At 42.4% G+C, this 16,279-nt stretch overlaps 1 protein-coding gene across 7 annotated transcripts in view; it reads right to left on the reverse strand.

Annotated features, from left to right (window-relative positions):
* The window catches only part of ENOX1 (ecto-NOX disulfide-thiol exchanger 1), a 487,830-nt gene extending 475,041 nt beyond the window's left edge, over nt 1-12,789 (reverse strand). For 5 of the 7 annotated variants that reach the window (XM_058670707.1, XM_058670710.1, XM_004577459.3 and 2 more), the window contains exon 1: nt 12,650-12,671. The gene's annotated coding sequence lies outside the window, so the exon portion shown is untranslated. Of the gene's footprint in view, nt 1-12,649 lie in introns of all 7 variants that reach the window. The other 2 variants (XM_058670708.1, XM_058670702.1) reach the window with 2 other exon arrangements.
* Between the last annotated feature and the right edge of the window lie 3,490 nt (nt 12,790-16,279).

Below are 16,279 nucleotides of genomic sequence, written 5' to 3' on the forward strand. Positions count from 1 at the left end.
CCTCTACCACCCATGCAGCAGATCTGAAAGAAGTTCCTGCCTCCTGGTTTTAGCCTAACCAGGCCTTGGTCAGTTGAAAGTAATACCAGAGGATGGAAGAGTAAACCAGAAGATGGAAGATTCTTTTTCTCTTCCTCTAGATTAGCTAAGACCTCCATCAAGCAGCACCTCCTGACAGAGGGGAATGGGCCAATGCCTCTGTAAAAGAGCACCACATATTTTCATAGTTTACAAGGATAAAGCAATTACAGATTCACTCATTCATGAACAAAGCCTCTTTAACATTTTAATGAGAACATTAACTTAGCTCCACTTGGTTTGGCCTCCCTAGAAAGTCTGTTAGCCCTAGAGAAAGTTTCTTTAAAAACCAGTAATGAAATTGCAGGTCTCTCTCTGCCCTGGAGGGGATAACTGGGCCACAACACTGGCTGCGTTATGTCTCTCCTAAACTAGCCTGGATTTTTTGATGAGGACACAGTCTGGTAAATGAGAGAAGGCATCTGAAGAAACACCTTTTTCTCTGCAGTATTTGTGTGTTTGTGTGTGTTCACTCATTTCATATCTGCCTTGTCTCCTAATTTGCTTTTTATGTTATACACAGATTTGAGTTCAATGTGTGACTCCATAAATGTAAAATGATGGTTTTCTGCTCTTTTTTCTTGATCATTTCCCACTGCCTTGCAATGTGACCGATGCCCACCACGACTTCCAAGCTGCCATTCACATGGAGGTGCATTAAATTCAGCAGTTTCACAATGCAAAGGTGAACAAGAAATAATCCCCAGACTCCATGATTTAACACAGATTCCTGTCTCTTGCACAAAATTTGAAGCAGGCTGAATAAGAGTCTGCTACCTTGAAAGCTAGGTAAGTGAGAAAAGGAAACCTAGAGAGAATTAATAATCAAGTGTGCATACATTTAGTTTTTCAAACACTCACTGAGAGCAACTACTATAACTGCAGAAATTGCGCCAGGCACTTTGGAACCAGACAATACTGAAACAGACAAGACCCACCCCCCATTTCTGTTGAGCTTCATTTTTGGTGGGAGAAAAAGAAAGGAAGGGAAAGAGGGAGAATGATAGGAAGGGAAGGAGGAAGGGAATGCCAGAGGGTCCTGTGTGCCAGGAAAGAAATACAATAGGGTAATGGGATAAGAAAAGCTAGTTAAATAGGGTGGAAATTTAAAGCCAGGCAGAGCAAAAAGCTGCAGTAAAATCCTTGAGGTCATAAAAAGACACAGAAATACCTTAAATTCATATCATGAAGTGAAAAAAGCTCATTGGAAAAGGCTATACCCTTATGATTCCAACTATATGACATCTAGGAAAAGACAAAACTTTGGCGGTGGTACAAAAAGATCAGTAGTGGCAGGGGAATGGGGAGAAGAGAGAATAGGCAGAGCACAGGGGCCTCTTAGGGCAGTAGAAGTTCTGTGCAAGGTGCTACCATGGTGACTACATGTTCTGATACATTTGTCCAAAGCTACAAAACACCCAGAGTGTGGGCTGTGGTGATGATGCTGTCTGTACTGACACAAGCTCACTGACAGGAGGATGCCAATTGTGGTGGGAGCTGAGCCTGTGTGGGAGCAAGGAGGATATGGGGGACTCCCTGTACTTCCCACAAAATTTTGGTGTGAATTTAAACTGTTTTAGAAAAGAAAGTCTATTTTTATATACTTAAGGGAAGAATGTGTGTTGCATAACAGAACCTAAGTGCAGCTTGGTTAGAGCATAGGGAGCCAGATAGCCAGTAGACTGGTCTCAGGAAAGCCAGGTAGGTCATAGTGAGACATCTGAATTTCATTCTAAACAACACCAAGAAACTACCTGATATCAGATTTTGAGCTTGACTCATCATAATCTCCAAAAGGTCACTCTGGTTGCAGTATGGAAAATGGTCTCTAGAGATGCAATCCACAGGGCTGCTGCTGTGGGTGCAGTCTAAGTTGGCAATGGTTGGCCAGAAGTCAATGGATTTAAATGTATATTCAAAGGGAAGCTCACAGGGTTCATGATGCACAGACAGGATGTGAGCAAGAGTAGAGAAAAAGGACCCCAGAACAACTTCTGAGGCCCAGTGTCATGGCATAGTGGGTTAACTTACTGCCTGCCTCACTGGAATCCCATGTCAGAACACCACTTAAAGTGCACTAATCCACTTCCAATATGGCTTTCCACTAATGCACTTAGGAAACAGAATTATGGCCCTGGGGCCTGGACCCCTACCACCCACGTGGAAAGCCTGAATAGGCTTCCAGGCTCCTGGCATTGGCCTGGCCTGGCCAGCTCCAATCATCACGTCCACTGGGGGAGTGAACCTATGGATGGGTGCTCTTTGTCACTCTAGTCACTCTATTTTTCAAATAAATAAATTTTTAGAAAACGATTTCTGAATAGGAAAAGATTTCATGCACTAATATGGGGAAGACTCTTCCGTAGGATTAGCTATAAAGACCTTGCAAGGCGTCGTGTGCCATCCTGGCCCACCAAAGCAATGGGAGTTCAACTCCAGGAAAAGAACTCAAATTCAGCAGCTTACTTCATCTCTGCCTTAATTAGAATGATGAGAGACAGAAAGAGAGAGAGAGAGAATGAATGAATGAATGTGCATGCACACACATAGCAGAGTGCTTCAACAAATGCCTAAAAAAATGGAATTAAAAGATAAACTAACTTTGGTTCAAAGAGAAAAAAAATGAAATGCATGCATATTAAAGGGTTTCAAAAAGTTCATGAAGGGGCAGACTAGAAGGTGTAGGTTCAAAGCTGTTAAGATGCTCATGTCCTACCTCAGTGTCTTGGTTGGAGTCCTGGCTCTAACTTACAATTCCCAACACCTATCAATGCTGACCTGGGGAGAAGACAGGGTTGGTTCAAGTGACTGAGTTCCTGCAACCAGTAGGGCAGACCAAGATTGAGTTCCCAGCTCCTGGCTACAGCCACGGACCAGCAACCACCCCTGCAAGGTAATGAAATATCAGATGGGAGGTTTGGTTTTTTTTCTCTCTCAACCACCCCCACCCCACAACACACACTCCATCCCCTTTTTCTAATTAAAAAGAGTCCAAATAAATGCACATTCTGAAAAACCTATGGATGAAGTTTTAAAAATACTGTACTAAAATAAAGTTACGACTTAATTTCATTTCTCTCTGAACTTTTAAAATACCCTCATATATACACATATGCTCATATACATGTATACATCCAAATATGCCTAATTTTAACACAGTGTTCTTGTGCAAAGCAAATTTAAATCATTTAAGTAATCTTCTACAGAAGAGAGAAATAGGACTATTATTGTTGTGTTCTCACTAACTTGCAAGGCAACTGAAGGTGAACAGAGTGAGGACCACCTAGCAAGTGATGAGTAGAACTGAAATCTGGGGCCAGGTCTCCTTTCTGAGGACCACACAGCTCTGTAGATCTTTTCTGAATGGAAATGGCACCCTGCAATGTGAAAACACACATTGGTGGCCAAACTTCTGTCGCTTTGCCTGAACCCATCCCAGCTAACAAACCAACAAACAAAAATCAATAATACCAAGACAAACCTTAGGAAATAATACCAAAGCAAATCTTAAAGAGAACACATCAAATGTGCAAGTACAATGTGACCTAGATCTGTGAGCACACATTTTCATTATGAACAACAAGGCCTCTTCTCTCAGCAGTCATTCAGAAACCATCCACGGTTCCACCAATGGAGCCTTCTCAGAAATGGGAGACTCAGGTGCCTGATTCAGCAGTGCCTTCTCTTACCAGCAAGCCACATCTGCTCTTCCTCAAGTGTTCCTTGGGTTTCTCAAGAAGTAATGAAAGCATGAAAGAGATTTTTGGAAAATAAAAGAACCAATGAGGTCACACATCTCAGGACTGGCATTATGGCACAGTGGCTTAAGATGCTGCCTGTGATGCAGACATCCCATATAGGCTCCAATTTGAGTCCTAGCTGATCCATATCAGCTCTAACTCCCTGTTAATACACCTGAGAAAGCAGCAGAGGATGATCTAACACTCAGCCACCCAAATGGGAGACCCAGGCTCCTGGCTTTGGTGTGGCCCATCTTAAGCTGTTGAGGCCTTTTGGGGAGTCACCAGCAAATGGAAGATCTCTCTCTTCTGTCTCTCACCTCCCTTCCTTCCTCCTTCCCTCCCTGCCTCCTTCCCTTCTCTCTCTGTCACTCCGCCATTCAAATAAATAAATTAATCTTTAAAAGGAAAGAGTTCACAGATCTGGTTTTGACCATCTTATTTACAGAAAATTAAAATTCAACTAATTGAAATTATCACTAAAATAATTCAGATGCAGTTAAAGACTACAAGTTCTGGGGGGAGGCCTGGGACATCTGTGGACTGCTTCTCCAAGCTCTTCATGCAGGCTTCAGTTTTTATCTACCAGGCCCTCCCTTAGCAACTGTGAGGACACCCACCCCACATCACTTTGAAGGCTGAAAATGCAACAGTAATGGGGTGCCTGCCTCTGTGTTTGTCCCTGTGAGGAATATAATTTTGTTCCTACTAAACGTGGGCTGTTTGTGTTCTTTTTGACTTGCAGACTTCCCCCACTGCTGATTCTCTTCAACAGTATCTCTCCCATGGACTCCGGCCCTGCCAGAACAGCCCCTGTGTATGGAAACCAGGGAATTACATATGACCCCTTTCTGGTACCCTCAGTGAAAGGACTAAGAGCTTCTAGAAAAGGAGCTTCAGGGGAAAAGACTTGGAGGTGACTAGCCCGACCTTTAATCTGCAGCTTTAGGAAATGACTTGTTGGGGCAAAAACCCCAATGAACACACCCAGTTAAGACGGAGTCACTTTCCTCGACCACTGACTCACTTGCCAAATACTGTCACAAACATATGTAGGCAACTCAGTGTCAGCACACCCAAAGGCACTTGCCCTGATGCTAAACACTCTGGGGGGTCACCTTGTGGAACTGCCCACTGGATCGCCACAATCCTGTCCAGGCCTTTTTCTCGTGTCTATTCTGTGTCATAACTGTTTCACACTGCTTGAATGCATGGTTTTTAACACTGTCTTCTCATATCACCAAAATATTCTTGGTTTTTTGTCACGTGGTGATGATTGAGCTTCACAGATGGCACAGGGAAGAAGAAGGGCAGGTGCAAAGGAAAAACCAGAGTTGATTCAAAGGGGACTGTGTTCTGAGAGCCTGCTTCTAGGCAGAGCCCATGTCAGTGACCAAGGCAGTCTGAGGCAGGAGACTTAGACAACAGATGAAGAAGCTCAAGTGCAGAGGGGGCAAAAGGAAGCAGTAGATCGGACAGCACGGAAGGCTTGAAGTGGGCACCTTGTGCATCAGTACAAGTTGGAGGTAACTTGTAGCAAGCAGATGGAGCAAGAAATGACACCTATCACCGGAAATAACAAGAAACTGAGTAGTCAGTCGAAAACAAGGATAAAACTGCCACACTTGTTCCTTTATCCTCAAAACAGCAGCGTGCTCTCTCTCTCGAGTTCTATTTCCTCACAGTTTGAGTCCAATGTCAAATGCTCTATTATCCTCACTTGATACCTGATACCAAAAAGCGCTGATTATGACAGTGGTGATCCTATGAAGACCTTTACACAATGACACGCCCTAACTCTCCCTGCAAAGCCTTTTTTTTTTCACTTCTATTGCATCATTTGTCACATCATTGTGCAAAAACACTATCAAATACATAAATCCAGGCTCACAAATAAACGAACCACAGGCTACACGAGTGAGAGAATCTGCCTTTAGAACCTGCTCCTTTAATGTGAGATACAATATTTTCTAGAATACACTATTAGTTTATTTCTAATTGTTCGTGTACTCTACACTGATCTAGACTTCACTAATTCAGAATTGGTAAGGAAATAAAACAGTATCTTTTGATAACCCATTTACTTGAAAATCTGGGAAGTAATAAGACAACTGATGTGCACCCAATACATAAATGCAGGAGGGTGGGAAGGGAAGCTATCATGCTGAAAATAAACAGAATGAGAAAGGCCATGTCTACTTAACCATCAGGGCCACCATTACCAACTTGGCATCAATGGACAATATTCTAAATACAGAGATGCTAATAAATGGTTTGATTTGGGTTTTACAATTGGTTATTGTTTTTAAAAAGTTCAAAAATGAAATTCCCCCAAATACAAGAAGCATGATATGCAAGTAATGACACTGATTCTATAGACTAACAACAATAATTCTTTAGAAGTTCAAAGCCACACTGTTTTGTCAAGTATATTTATTATGTACATGTTCAGCACCCTTTATTCAAAATGTATAGAAGTATTTTACATTTCAGACTTTTTCAGAGACTGGACTGTTATAGAGAGAGATTTTTGAGAATGGGGTTTCAAATTTAACCACAAAATTCACTTACATTTCATGCACACCTTTCACTCCTGGTCTGAAAGTAATTTATGTGATATATTTAATACCCCTGCTTTCATCACATACAATTTGGTATTTTCCACTTGTGGCATCATGTCACCACATACAAAGTTTCAGATTCTGGAATATTTCAGGTTTCAGGCTAGACATATTTGATTTGTATTATTTCACCCCATAGTTAAGAATTTCTATTCATTTAGGTATGGCTCTTCTTAAAATCTGGTATATAGTTCATCTTCAAATAATTACTGAGTGGTTGGATGGATGCTTCTGGTTAGGGAGTTAAACGCCACTTGCTTCAGGCACAGTGGAGCAACTTGGGTTTGAGGAGGCAGCAGATACAGATTCAAGCCTAGCTGTTTGCCAGCTATAGCCCCTCAGGGAAATGATCCCACCTCTCGACTCCAACTTTCTTCATCAGCAAAATGGGGATCACACCACACACCACAGTTGTGATTTGAAATTCAAATGAGGTCACTGACTTGGCACATGGTCAAGATCGCAAAGTTAATGTGGCTCACTTATCTCTCTTGTCTGTCCCACATTTAGCTAGAACCCCTGATCTTAATGTCACCTTAATAATGGTGTGCAGTATACACAATCCTGTTACAAAGTTAATGGCTACATATCAAGTGCATGTACACTGATGCCCAAGTTTTCTTCCACTAACATCAAACTCACCCATCCACAGATTTGATTTAAGCAAGCATTCAGCAAATTTTTATGACTTTTGAATAAATGTCCCGTAGAACTGAACTTCATTCTTTCAGACCCCAGGACTCTGTATAGTTGAAAGTTTTCAAAAAATGCATCTTATACTTAATTTCTATGTTAAAATCATAGATAAAAAGAATTTTAAACTGTTCTTTCCTCATGATTATCAACATGAACTTCGGTCTAGCATTGAAATGAAAAATTATTCCTAGAGTTAGTTTATTTTATATCAGTAGACTTATTCACATTAGATGAGTACAGATTCATACATTTCAATCTTTGTTTTCACTTATTCCTACAGGCAACAAAAACCTCATCCTCCAAAAAGAATGACATATTGGGGAATGAACAAGATAAAGTCCCTCTCATCTTCAAACAGATTATTGGGAACTATTTCTACACTGAAATATCATAATGTGTTTGATGGGTGCTACAAGAAGGGTCTCCAGTCAAAAATCTACTCTTCCCCCAACATGGTTTGTTTGGGGTTTTTTGTTTGTTTTTGTTTTTACATCATTTATTTATATGAAAGGCAGACTGACTAATGGAGGGTGAAAGAGAAAGTGAAGAGAGACAATGCCATCATACTTCCATCTGTTGTTTCACTCCCCAAACAGGCAACAACACGGCCTATCCCAGGCTGAAGTCAGGAGCTCAGAACCCCATCTGGATGGGCCATCTTCTGTTGCTCCCCATGGTCTGTGTTAGCTGGAAGCTAGAGTCGGGAATAAAACTTCATAGCAAGCCCAGGTACTCTGACACAGTGTACAAGACAATCACATTGGCAACTATTTGCGTAGTAAGCCAGTGATGAAAAATCTCTTCTGCTGTGTTGCCCTTTCAAATAAATAGATATTTAAAAAAATCAAACAAAAAGTCACACAAGAAAAAAAGCAGGAATGGAAGAAGCAAAGAGGAGGAGCATGTCTGAATTGCCTAAGGCCAACAGCAAGGCAGTAGTGAAACTGCAGATGGAAAGCACTAAAGCTGCCTGCATGCGTTCTGTCTTTTGAAAATTTCAGCTCCAGCACTGAGTCACTACCTCATTTCCATGCCTTTCTTCCCATTCTTCACATGCCTGTCATTTAGAATACTGGGTATAAAAATGATCTTAAAATTCACCACCTCCAAGTCTCTTATTTATACATGAGAAAAACTAAGGGGCAGTGAGATAAAAATATTCATGCCCATTTATTCACTCTATAAATGCACAAACAAAACTGGACTCCCCAAGTCTGTGCTGTCCTCCTCAGGATAACAAAGCACATTCACTCGTATGCACTATGGCTGCCCTGAAACCACTGGCCTGATAAATCCTTTTCTAAGGAAGAAAGCCTTAAGAAACTTTTCTTAAATGAATTAGCAAGAATATTAGTATTTTAATTCAATATGTATGTTTTTATTATTAACTCTAATGTTTGCTAAGGCTTATATTATTATCTTTCTGCATGTTGGGACAGGTCTTGCCTAATAAATAATAAAAGGATAAGCAGAAGCAATCAAATACAGTATCATTTGGGTTATAACTCATAACACATATACACAATCAAGAGGCATTTGCTGGTAACAAAGTTTGAGTTCATTTTTGTTGCTCTATTGGCCTGAGTTTTGCAGAAAATATCAAATATTAAAACGTACAGCTTTCCTAAATATAGACTTCAAATCATTTATTTTCCAAAGGAAGGTCAAGTTTCTTGCCATTTCTCCCTATGCTATTTCTTTTTTTAAAAGTCTTTATTTACTTGAAGGGCAGAGAAAGAGACAGTGAGAAATAGAACCATCTCCCATCAGCTGGCTCATTCCCTAAACGTACAGACAAGGTGCAGCTGGGACCCAGGTCACAATCAGCAGCTGGGAACTTAATCCAGCAGGGACCCAAGTACTTGAGTTCTCATCTGCTGCTTCTTAGGGTGTATATAAGCAGAAAGCTGGAATCGGCAGTCTGGATTTGGATGCAGGTACTTATATACAGCACACAGGCTCCCAAAGTAGTATCTTAATCACTATACCAAATGTCCACCACTCCTAATAAGATTTCTTTTTTACACAATTTTTTTTTCATTTTACTACAGACAGATATACACAGAGGAGGAGAGACAGAGAGGAAGATCTTCCATCCGATGATTCACTCCCCAAGTGAGCCGCAACGGGCTGATGCGCGCCGATCCGAAGCCGGGACCAGGAACCTCTTCCAGGTCTCCCACACGGGTGCAGAGTCCCAATGCATTGGGCCGTCCTCGACTGCTTTCCCAGGCCACAAGTAGGGAGCTGGATGGGAAGTGGAGCTGCCGGGATTAGAACCGGCGCCCATATGGGATCCCGGGGCTTTCAAGGTGAGGATTTTAGCCGCTTGGCCACGCCACCGGGCCCTCCTAATGTGATTTCTAACCAAGAACAGAAGGCAGCCCAATAGCCATGTTTAACAATCCTTCACCCTTAGTGTGTTTCCCCCAGTCTTAAGCCCATGGCTGCCTAAATGCTTAATTTAAGTCTCAGCCTTCAATTCCACAAAGAAGCCAGAGGCTGTAAAACTACAACCTTCTCATAATGCTTTTAAGACAGTCTCTATTTTTGTTATTGTTCTTTTTATTGTTACATCTCAGATTCTAACTGGAAGGATTAGCATAATATCCTGAAATAAGATGAATCTCCTGGTTTGCGTCCACTCTCCTCTCCCTGTCTCTCCTTTCCTTTCTTTTTTTTTTTTTTCACACATTGGTTTTATCTGTGGACACTAAAAGGTGTGCAGTCACTGTGATTAAAGAGAAAGGTTCTGGCAGTCTCCTCACAGTTGTTTAGACTACAGGTACATCTGGATCTGGTCCTCTAAAAATAACTCAGTTCCAGTGTCCAAGCAAGTGTTTACTTGCAACAGACTACACATGTACAAAGCCAGTTTATTAGAATTCTGCTTTGTAACAATTATTTACACAGGCCTACCCTTGAGGACCACTACATGCTCTGTGTTCATTTTCTCTTTTTTCTTTCACAGAAGATACCGGCTGACCACCATGCATGGTAGCATTTGTGGGTGCCGCTCCCACTTATGTGAAGCTCAGTAATAGGAAAAACCATAAACTCAACATTACAAAAACAACTGCAAAAATCAAACATTCAGCGCTTGGGGAGACTTAAGACAACATTTCAAAGTTTCTAAGGAACGGGGTTGAAAAAAAATATGCTGCCTTCCGCTACCCTTCATGCTAGCTAGCAGCGACTGTGCAGTCTTTCCAAATGCCTTTCACAAGAAAGAAATGCCACAAACATAACAGGAGTTGAGATCCTGGGGGAGCCAATTAGATTTAAGCCACTTTCAAAATTGTGTAAAGGGGGAAAAAAGCATTAGAAAACAAAAACTTGGCACTTGAAATGATGTTTTACATGTTCTGCTCAGGGCCTATAGAATACTACTCATGTAATAGCTAGTTGCCATGCTAATCAAACAAGCCTGCTGTTTTTGATAGAATAGAATCATTAGTTAGCAAAACAAACTTAGCTTCAGAGAGAATGTGGCAAATGAAGTCGAACAGGTGCCTCAGACTTTGAAAGTATCAGCCAAAAAGTGATAAATGAAGAAAGGACAGTGGTAGGTATTTGCTGAAAAACTATCCTCCAGTGACTGCCTGCTGTCTACTACTTGAAGGTCCCTGCAATTTCTAGAAAATCCTTAGGATCAGAGACACGTACAAGGTAGGAGAGATTTCCAGGCATCACCTGCCACCACCGTCTTGGCTGATACACATGTTCCTCAATGGTCTTGAGAACCTCAAGTTGGAGAGAAAGGGAAGCCCACACAAGAACCTGCATTAGCTGCACAATTGCAGACACAGCCTGGGGAGTTAGCCTGTTGCAACAAGAATCCCATGACTCCCAGACTTCTCCAGAGCTCATCACGCTAACAAAATGACTGCTTGAGAGCTCATTATAACCTTTCCTGAGTGCATGCAAAGAAGATCATCAACAACAACAGAATCAGGCAAAAGACATAAGAATTTACAAGTTCCAACTGAAGATGGGATTTCAGAGTGCTTTATCTTCCCTCATCGATGACATAGCCAGTTTCAAAGTTGGCTGAAGGCTCAACCAGGCTCTCCTTCACAGAGCCCCACTCACTATTGCACCTCATCTTTAACATGCTATCTAAGTAGTCAGATCCAAGAAGACAACAAAGACAGAAAAGGAAATGTGTCATCTTGAAGAACTGTCCAGGGTCTTGTGTGTCATCGCTCAGCTGGATATTCTGGCCACACCATCTCAACTTTCTCTTTGCAGTAAAAGAGGTGGTTATATCCCAGGCTCTGGCAGCAACTCAAGTCTACAAATATGTATTAGACACTTGCTCTGTGTCAACCACTAACCATATGTCAGGAAGGACACTGATGGGAGAGAACTCAGACTCTGCCTCCACAGAGATTATCCTCAAAGTTAATGAAGATGCATATGTCTGAGCAGGAAGCAAATCCTCCTGCCAAAACCTGATTATTCTCAGGGCCTATCTTAAACGTAACTTACATTCTAAAGTTGTCCTAACCAACATTTTCTTCATTTGATGGCCTATGTCTTTTATTTATTTTTTATTTTTTTTGTATATTTAATTTTTTTATTTATTTTTTTTAATTGTATTTTTGTTGACAATCTTTACATAGTTAATTACGGTAAAAAAAAAAAAGGTTCAGGGGGTATAGGGAAGTGGGTAATAGTATTATGTCCATATTGTTTCCATCATGTATCTGAGGTAAAGGGGGATATTGATGGAGAAGCCCCACCCAGTTTCCCACCCACCCCAAGTCCCGGATGTGGAGCATGCTCTGAGATCCTTGCTCAAATAGTTTTAATAGTTCATCAGTTATGAATCGCTGCCAGTTTCACTCGATGAGGTCGTCCACTGATTGACACAGTCCATCATAGAGTCTTCATTTGCCGAGTATTTCGCTGCCAACATATAGCTGAGGTGGTTGATTGACTTGCTCTGTCCTCTGTCTTTTCTTGGCTCGGGTTCTGAGTCCAGCAGTTCGATTGGAGAGATCTCCAAAGAAACTTTGAGGTATTCCCAGACCAGATTCTTGTATGTTCTAGCAAGCACAGGGCCCGGCACAGTCCATCACCACAATCAGCTGGTGGTTTCAATTGCTGGGTTGGTTCTGTTTTCAGTCCTGATTTCCACTGGAACCAATGGGTGTTGCAGTCCAGCCTGGTTCTTATGGCCTATGTCTTTTAAACACCTGCGTTAGCTGTTATGCTAATGGTCTTCTTGATCCTTTAAAATTTTGAACAATGATTTTTTAAAATAACTGGCAAGAGAGGCACATTCTTAACTGAGAAATCGAAATAAGTATCTCATTTATTGAGGAACTAAAGTGATCAGGAAGGACTTCCCCAGCTATACCTGAAGGGACACAAAATGAACTAGCAAGGAAAGGAATAAAAGCATGTCTCAATGAAAGAAAAACATGTACAGCAAAAATAAAAATAGTAATAAAAGGAAAAAAGTGATATTCCAGTACAAATGTTTAAAATGTGATAATTTCTGATGACCTTGTAAATGACCACAAAGGATGACCAAAGTCCTTCTAAAACAGTGACATCAACTCCCATGATGGCATCTCTAATCCAGACCAGTGACAGCAATGAGTGGGAGATGTGATGGTTGTGAGGCTCCAGAACTCCTCCGAGGGTTACCCCCACAGAACAGGTAATCTTCACAGGCAACTGAACTCCCATATTTGCATTTACCACACTGAAACACATGATCCCTTTGGAGAGAAGGAAAGATGAAGAACTAAATTAAGGCAACATTCCTTCAGGCAAAGTAGCTCTAGTCAATCACAGAGAATGACAAGTTATATCTTTTTATGGATTTTTTGGAACAATATTTTCCCCGAGATAATTACAAAATAGAAATGCATGTATCATACTCAGTCAAGGCAAAAATACCATGATCCTAGTTAAATTATACCAACATAGTATTTCAGCTTTGCAATAGTATTAAAAGAAATATTTAGAATGTCTCTTTACAGCAGATATTTAATAGAAATTACCGTTCCTTAAGCATTTAGTTCTTTTGTGGCCTCATCGTGCAAGTGATGCTAGCTCTTCCTAGATTTCCCAGGATCCCCAAGGTCATTCTCTCTGGTGTTTGCTTTAAACACAACTTGGTGCCAAAGATTGCTTCCACTTTCAAGTTTGTTCAGACAACGCTTTCCCACACTGGTCTCTTCATGTTTCCTAACATCTAGCCAATAGGTATTTTATGCCAAAAGGTTCACTACCCGGTAATTGCAATCTGCCTCTTGCATAGTTTCCATCTATTCCCTTGAGGAGGCTGCTGCCTGGAAGGCAGAGAAAAGGAGGAGAGATCTCGATGCTAATGAGGCCTCTGTGCAGCCCTCACAGCTAATGGTGAGGAGCTGACTATGGCTTTTCACTGGGGAGCTCAGGTGAGTTGGCACAGCTGAGAGTCATTTCAGCACCTTGCTGTTAGCCTCCAGCAGGTATTCTAGCATCCAAGAAGTAACCTATTAATGGCTTACATAATGAAGAAATGAGTCAGTGTTCTTGGCAATTCAAAGCATGAGCTGTTGAAGGTCTTAATTCAAAGGGAAATTCTGGAAGCAAAGCATTAAGTGGTGACAGATTTATTTTTATTAAGGTGCTGGTGGAGGGATAGGAGCTAATGGATTATGAACATCTGTAGTCTTCTGCTGTTTTCATCCTTCTGGACTCTTGGATGACTGTGAACTCCAATATGAGATCAGCTGTTGCCTCCTGGGCTTGTTGCGGAATGAGGGCATTCTGGCCTGCTGCGACTCATGATGACTGCTTACTGACAGGCCCTCCTTGGGAATCCAGAGAAATGGGCCACAGTAAACATTCAGGGGCCTAATGGAAGTGAAGTTTTTGCCAACAAACTACAACAAAGGAGTCAAACACCATGTGTGAGTCCTTAGGATAATCTTTCAGCAAGTTCTTGGAACTGTTTGTGTTTGAAAGGTTATCAGCCTTTCAATGCTGTTGTTCTCATGCAAATAAAACACTAATTCAAATTCTACTTAGTCACACCTAACTCATACCCTAATTTACACACACACTCACATTCACTACTAAGTCTCTTATCATCCCCCTATCTCAAGGGCCCCAGAGCATCTGAGTTTCTGGATGGAGGGCACATCCTGAGGCCAACATGTTACTTACTTTATGATCCCTGTATGGAGTAGGAGGGAAGGATGAAGCAGAGACATCTTTCAGGCCAGGGTGGCATTAGAATGGTTCTGGAGTTTGGAGCACTTGAGATAGGGTCTTGTTCCTCAACGAGCTAGTTGACACCAATTTGCCTGTCCAAATGAGCCCCCTTTTATACCCACTGGGGCTCCTCCTTCTCTTCTTCAGCTTCTCTTGTATCTCCCCCTTACAGACTAGTGAGGGGGTGCTGAACATTATCTGGTATTCCACACCTCACAAGCCAGTCCTAGCTCACAAACAAGTCCCGACACTATGCCAGTTAATATTTCGGACATTTTGAAGACATGACTATATACAAAGGTATTTTTAAACAAGTTTTGTTATTCTCATCACAAAAGGGCAAAGCAAAAGTGTGGAACCTGAACAAGAGAGGAAACCCAAGGTATGGTTTGGATTTGAGGATTGAATAAGAGCGTAGTGGCAACTTCTTTGTATTACCTCATTTGATCATTACAATAATATCCTGGGGCACCCTGGTAATACTACTATTCTGATTCTAGAGAACAGTTGAGTAAATCCTTCAAGTCTCCTTCATTAAAAAGTGGCAAAGGCATGACACAACTACATGCTATCAAGTAAACTTAGCAAGGTTCCACAAGCTTTCCCATTAAAATTAGCATATTTGGAGCGCGCCATGCGGCTGGAGTGGGGGAGGAGCTAGGAGGATCAGGGCGGAGGCCTGAGCGTCTCAAACCTCAGGCAGCCATGCTGCCCGGGGTGCTCGGGTGCCCTGCCACGAGTCCAGCCTAGCACAGCCAGGCTTACCACCATGTACGTAAGTACATGGGGTGAGCCACTCGCAGGCGGCCAGTGCGCCATTTGGCACCAGGCTGCGCCTGCTGGCCGCCCGGCCAGGAAATTCTGGAATTTGATTCCTTTGATATGCTACAGGGGTCACTCCATGCTGAACCCACAGTTCTCTGAGAATGTGTATTAGTCCTTAAGAGTCTCAATGGCAGTAAATCTTCCTCTGAAGAACCTGTAGTCACTTTATAGTGCAGATTACCAACACCAGTCCCTTCAAAAGCAAAATTCTGGGCTTGTCCAGCAGGATACCCCATTACCTGATAGGAGGAGGGATCAGCAGAGTGGTCACAGAAGGCAAGACTATGACATTGTCTGGAATTTGAGAACCATACTCGGGGCTACAATGTGTCAGGTATGGGTGGACCAATCCCTGTGCAAACTCTGACCCCACTGGATGGTTTAGAAGGGCCGGAGGAGTCTATGCAGGAGGCATGACAGTCTATGGGGCACGCTGGGCTGACCCAGAGCAACCTCTGGCATACTTAACACTGGCTGGGAACAGGCCTGGTTGGGGAGCTTGGGGGAGGCCTTGGCTGGGTGGAGGTTACCAGTAAGGGGTGCAGGAACTGGAAGGGGGCTGAGTTCTGGTCGGGTCACAGTTGTACTCCCTTAGCACAAACATGTATTCGGACTTGACGCACAATGCTGGGTTAGACCGCAACACAGTTTGGTGCTCTGGAGGGATGGACTCGGCTAGGTTTCAACCCCAACTGAGCCATATATGAACTATATGTGGGTATGGACGAGCCGTGGCTGGGCTGAAATTCTCAACAGCAGGAACCAGAATGGGTTGAAGAGCAGTGCTGGCCAAAGGACCTGCTGGTATGCGTGAAACCTGACACCAGGAAGGGGTCTGATGGAGGAATCTGAACAGTTCCTCTGACAGGACACTGACCCTAGAAATAAACGCAGGAAGTATGGAGGTAAACAACCCAGAAGAGGCTTTGGAAAGTGACCCACTGGCATACATTTGGCTCGGGTTGGGGGCAGACCAGGCTGAGTCGATTCACGTCATTCACTGGCAAATCCGAGTGCTGGAACTGTGAGGGGGCCTGGCCAGGTTTGGTTGCGATAACAACAGTACAAAACACCAAACGCCAAGGTGAAATGGCCTGTGCC

The sequence above is a fragment of the Ochotona princeps genome, chromosome 12 (genome assembly GCF_030435755.1).
Source record: "Ochotona princeps isolate mOchPri1 chromosome 12, mOchPri1.hap1, whole genome shotgun sequence".
NCBI classification, from domain to species: domain Eukaryota; kingdom Metazoa; phylum Chordata; class Mammalia; order Lagomorpha; family Ochotonidae; genus Ochotona; species Ochotona princeps.